Raw genomic sequence first — 6,058 nt, forward strand, 5'->3', positions numbered from 1 at the left:
GTGGAAGACATTCCCTGTGTGCAAAGAAAAAAAATCTGATCCTGATTTGCTTGAATAATAGAATTATTTTTACTGTTCTTCTGCTCTTACTATGCTACTGATGAAGAGAGTGGAATTAGCTGGGCTTAAGCTATAGAGATTTGCAGAAAATTTAGTAAACTGAATCCTCTAGGTTGTTCATAAAAATAATAGTTAAGAAGCAATAATAATAAAAGCAAAACTCAAAACAGTAATAAGTACATTCAAATATTTGCAACAGATGAGTAGTCAGGATTAATTCAGTGGATCTGCTTCCGTGCCTAAAGCCACAAACACAATGTAACATAAACCCTTGGAAACAAAGACCTTTACATTGATGTAGCAATCTTATCATTGATTTATTCATACTTTACCTAAACCACACAGCACTAATAATTGTCTTTCCATACCCTCACAACTGGGAGAAGGAATAGGGGCTGCAGTAATATTAAAAGCTTTCAATAAGATCACCTGCTGGACAGCTCCAAGTTAATCATATACATCATTACAAAAACAGAATTCCCCTCCCTTTCCAGATGACAGTGATTATAGTTGGCCACAGAAAAGTTTCTCCAGATGAGATGCCTGAAGGAAAGCACTAATTTGACTCTTCTGAAAGAGCACTGATTTCCTTTCCCAGAGGCTACAAAACACCATAAAAGAATGTTCTTCTTGGCTTCACCATATCTCCTCCCCTTTCCCCAGCATACACTTCTCAATTTATTGAACAGCTTCAGAGTCTGAGCTGCAGAATTTAACTCCTGCATATCTGAGATGAAGGGGATTCAACCTGATTATCTTGACTTTCCTCCAACTCTCTTTGTTCTTTTTCATTTTACACTGAAAAGGCAGAGAAAGGAACAGAAGGGAGGTGGGGGGGGGGAAAGCATGCAAGCAGTAGTGAATGGATAATCTACTTCTTTAAAATTGCCTGATTTCTAAAGTACTTAACCCATGAAGTGACACAGAATAAGACAAAAAAGGAAGAATTTTCAGGAGGGATAACCTACAATGCAGTTAATGAAGGCCAAGAGGTTACACTGGTGGTCCTTTAGTAATGAATGGCAGAAAAATAAGATACTAACATAACATAAGTCTAAAAAAAAACCAAACTCGTGTTTACTTTCCAAAAGTATTTTAATTTTTGTGCGCTTTTTTTGCACATAACAAGAAACAAAAAACAACAAAATAACATGACAGGGCCTGGGTACTTCCAGCATATAAGCAGCCGTTTCCCCAGAGGAACGGAGGAGAAGCTTATGCATCTGTGCAGCATATAGTACTTCGGCCTTTGCAGAGCTATCTCTGGGTAGACATTCATAGTTAAGAAAAGAGGCAACAGGAAAGTGTATGGTACCTCTGTCACTGAGTTCCATGATGTTTGTTGTTATCACAAAAGATATGTAAAGTTTCTTCAAAATCAGTATAAGTTTATGCTACACTAAGTATTTAACAATAATTTCAGCATAAAATAGAACTGAATCAATGGTGTTTGACATGTAGATAGTGTGTATAAAAGCTTGGTTCAGTTGTTGACATGATAACAGTTAGGAGCTCATAGATGTCTGTTCAATGAGGAGGTAAATCTCCATCCCCGATGATACAATCGGCAAAGCTCATGAAGATTTTTCCCTGTTTAGGGTTTACTGGACACACACACATATATATAGCATATATCTATACATATACAAGTGCTTAATATATATGTTAATCTATTTATAGGTATATTTATAGGTATATAGAGAAAGATGTATAGATATACACATAAATGAAGTATAAAGGGATTATTTACTAAGTAATGTCTATTCTAAAAAAAAAGAAAAGTAACTTCAAGAAATATTTTTTATTTCTTCCAAATTATTTCTTTTTCTCAGTATCTAAATCACTGTTTTGTTTCTTATTATGAACTACAGGAAAAATCTCACTCCGTATCAGTCTTTGATAAACATATCAATGCAACAAACACATGTTACTCATCAAAACCAGCAAAAATGTAAACATCTGCTCCAAATCCCCAAATGAAATGAGTTTTCCTTGGGGAGATTCAAGTTTTCATTTCCTGATGTATGACTTTTTGTGTCTCAGGCTTCTTGTGGGAAATTCTAAAACTATTACTCTGTATAAGAATAAATAAAAGCAAATTAGGAAAAACAAATAAGAATAAAAACAAGAAACACACAGGTCAAGTGATCATACTTAGATAAAACATGGCTCAAAAAGATGGATACAAATATTCATCTTTTTTTTTTTTTTTTTTTCCAAATAGTAGTTTAAAAGTATTTGTACTTGCATTTTGTCCTTTTTTTCATTCCCTTTCTATCTCCCCTCCCCCCCCCCCCCCCTTCCCTGCAGAATCACAGAAACACCAAGCTTGGAAAAGACCTACAAGATCGTCCAGTCCAACCATCCACCTATCACCAATAGTTCTCACTAAACCATACCCCTCAACACAAAATCCAAACGTTCCTTGAACACCTCCAGGGTCGGTGACTCCACCACCCCCCTGGGCAGCCCATGCCAGTTCCTGACCACTCTTTCAGTGGACAGTTTTCTTTTTCACTCTTTTCTTTTTCTTTTTGAGGATTAGTGAACTAAGGACTAGATAAATAATACAAGGTTAGGACGTCAAATAACTTGAATTTACAATTAATGTTAATTGATATTAAGAATCATAAAATCATAGAATCTTAGAGAATTACGAAATGGCTTGGGTTGGAAAGGACCTCAGAGATTATCAAGTTTAAACCCAGTTGCTGTGGCATGACTGCCTACCACTAGATAAGGTTACTCAGGGCACCAGCAAAACTGGCCTTGAATGTACCCAGGGATGAAGCACCCACAAGCTCTCTGGGCAACCTGTGCCTTTGCCTTCTTACCCTCTGAGTAAAAAATATCTTCCTAACAGCTAATGTAAATCTTCCCTCTTTTAGTTTTAAACCGTCCCCCCTTGTCCTATCACTATCAAACCATGTAAAATGCTGATCTCCCTCCTGTTTACAGTATGTTTCAGCACAAAGCTATCCTACTCTAAACACTGAGACTACTTCTTTGTATGTTATTGAAAATAATAGCATGACATTTTGTTTTGCTAGTACATTCACTCATATTTTTCTATTTTAACATTGAATATAAGATTAATTGCAAAATTGCCAAGAAACACAGAAAACCATGCTTCATCTTTTGCAAACTATTTCATGAAGAAAACTCAACATGTCTGCAGATGTTAAATCTGTGGGTGGAGATCAAATAGTGAAATGAAAAAAAATGAAACATCAAAGAATTAGACAAATACTACTCTTACTTAAATAAAAGTTGAGATACTACTTATATCTATATTTTATAAATACTGTCAGCTATATAAATCTACACATAATTAATTGAATAATTTGATAATTTTATACATTTTTTTTTAATTAAACTTCATTCATTATCTGCTGTGTAACCACTTGCTGTAACTGGCATTGTGATCCAATTAGATCAGTTTATTTAAAACAGTAGATTTGGAAATTGAAATCTGCCTATATTTGAACATGTGTTCTATACCGAGTTTTAAACATGAATTCTGTAAAGGCTTGTTGCAGCCTCCCTGAACTAGAAGAGTCAAATTTATTTTAAGATGTACATCTGTACCCTGTTACTGAAACAGGACATACTGTATTTTGCAAACAGCACCAAAGAGCATTTGAGTGATACATATTTTACAAATGCACTTACACAGTGTGCAGCTGTTGTGGTATTCTTCCAAGGTGTTCCCCTTATTTGTGCCTCTTCTTCTCCTGGTGTTGTGAGTTTAAATTCCACTTCTAAGTCCAGATTATATCATATTATTAAATATGAGTGTTCAAATTGGAGAGAAGGAATGCCTAAGAGTAATATCAGCAGTTCTATCTGAAAAAGAAAGGCAACAAAACTATGAGAGTCATACATTTCTACTTATTTATAATCTTCCTACATAAGTTCTAATAATTCGATTTGTCAAAAGAAAGCAAAACCAAACTCAGTTGTACACTGCTTCACACAAGTGATCTTTCTGGTATATTACAAATGTGCAGAGTAATGCATTTCAGATCTTAAAGTAACAGATATTTTTTGTTCCTGATGTTCTGAAAAGAACAGCAGTCTTTTCAAACATGCATTCATGTTTACTCTTATCTACATTTACTCTAATCTAATTTCATATGCTTATTTCGTTCTATTGGTTTATGAAATTCATAGCTTTTGCATGATGCTGTGTTAGTTCTAAAGAAATTATAAAAGCAACAAATTTAAGAAATGTCCTATTTTAGGCATACAGTAAAAAGTAAAAATAAAATTAAAGTCAGGTTAAGATCATGCCAGAAAGAAAAAACATAGCAATAAATCAAATTCACTTTAAAAAATGATTTCCTAAGTATTTTTGCCTCATTTCTAAAAACCATAATTAATATAAATATATAACACTTATGCTTGTAAAGGTATTTATGATACTAGTTATAATAATAAATGTCATACCTGTAAACAATGCTGATATTTAATGGAGGCTTTGTCTTCTGTTGAAAACTCACACCATTGACCACATATATGCCTAAATCTTGTCTCCTAAGCTGATATATTTTTTTTAATTTTCAGTAGCATCTATTCAATTCCATAAAGTACATAAAATTAATCTCTGTATATTTTTTTGTTGGAGTACATACATAGTTATATATATGTGTACTATATAGACAGGGGGAAGTTAATTGAAAAAAAAAATCTGAAGAATTTAATAATAATGCACTATTAGAATTTCAAAATTAAAAACAAAGGAGAAATGAAACATATCACCACCAGCACTGAACAAAGAGGTCAGCTGGATTTAAAGCTGTATAGCTAAACAAATCATTTGCTAAGTTCAGCTGCTGTACAAAAGCACATTAACTTGATATATGTAGTATAAAGAACAGGCAATTATCAAAACTCAACGTTACAGGACAGATTCATTAATATTTCTACATTGCATTGAAATCGTGTGAATAATGAAATTGTCTTAGGTTTTCCTTTCTTTTCCATCTAGAAATGCTTCAAGCAGCAAGATGATCTTCTTATCGGTAGCAATGAAAATTCTGGATGAAGTATAACAATGCTGTCATACATTTGAGATGGATACATAATGCACCGTGACATACTGAGATTTTTGTGTCTTGTCAGTAATTTTTATATACCCCTCTGACAAATGCTTTCTGCTCTAATGATGTAGACACAAATATTTGTACAAAAAAGGGAGCAGCTCTTCCTTATCATAGAATCATAGAACCACAGAATCTTTTGAATTGGAAGAGACCTTTAAAGGTAATCTAGTCCAACTGCCCCACAGTGAACAAAGACATCTACAGCTAGACCAGGTAGCTCAGAGCTTGGTCCAGCCTGACCTTGAATGTCTCCAGGGATGGGGCATCCACAACCTCTTTGGACAACCTGTTCCAGCCTCATCACCCTTAATGTAAAAAAACTTCTTATCTCCAATCCAAATCTTCTCTCTTCTAGTCTGAAACCATTTCCCCATGTCTCTGCTAAACATTCTGTCCCCTTCCTTCTTACACTTCCCTTTAGATATTGAAAGGCTCCTATCAGGTCCCCTCAGAGCCTTCTCTTCTCCAGGCTGAACAGACCCAGCTCTCACAGCCTGTCCTCAAAGGGAAGGAGTTCCATCTATTGGATCATTCTGGTGATCCTCCTCTGGTCATACTTCAGCAAGCTCACAGAATCACAGAATCACAGAATCAAAGAATGGCCAGGGTTGAAAGGGACCCCAAGAATCTCCAACCCCCCTACCACATACAGGGCCACCAACTTCCCCATTTAATACTAGACCAGGCTGCCCAAGGCCCCATCCAATCTGTCCTTGAACGCCTCCAGGGATGAGGCATCCACAACCTCTCTGAGTAGACTTTTCCAGCACCTCACCACTCTCTCTGTAAAGAACTTCCCCCTGACATCCAACCTAAATCTTCCCTCCTTCAACTTCAAACCATTTCCCCTTGTCCTGCCGTTATCTACCCTTTCAAAGAGTTGATTCCCCTCC

At 35.4% G+C, this 6,058-nt stretch overlaps 1 long non-coding RNA gene across 1 annotated transcript; it reads right to left on the reverse strand.

Moving 5' to 3' along the window:
• Window positions 1-1,136: 1,136 nt before the first annotated feature.
• LOC146545703 (uncharacterized) lies at window positions 1,137-4,503 on the reverse strand. The gene is made up of 2 exons (XR_014880882.1): window positions 3,733-4,503; window positions 1,137-2,134 (listed from the first exon to the last, which is right to left on the reverse strand). It is a non-coding gene; the product is annotated as an uncharacterized LOC146545703 (long non-coding RNA).
• Window positions 4,504-6,058: the final 1,555 nt, after the last annotated feature.

Source organism: Meleagris gallopavo, chromosome 1 (genome assembly GCF_905368555.1).
Source record: "Meleagris gallopavo chromosome 1, MGAL_WU_HG_1.1, whole genome shotgun sequence".
Classification (NCBI taxonomy): domain Eukaryota; kingdom Metazoa; phylum Chordata; class Aves; order Galliformes; family Phasianidae; genus Meleagris; species Meleagris gallopavo.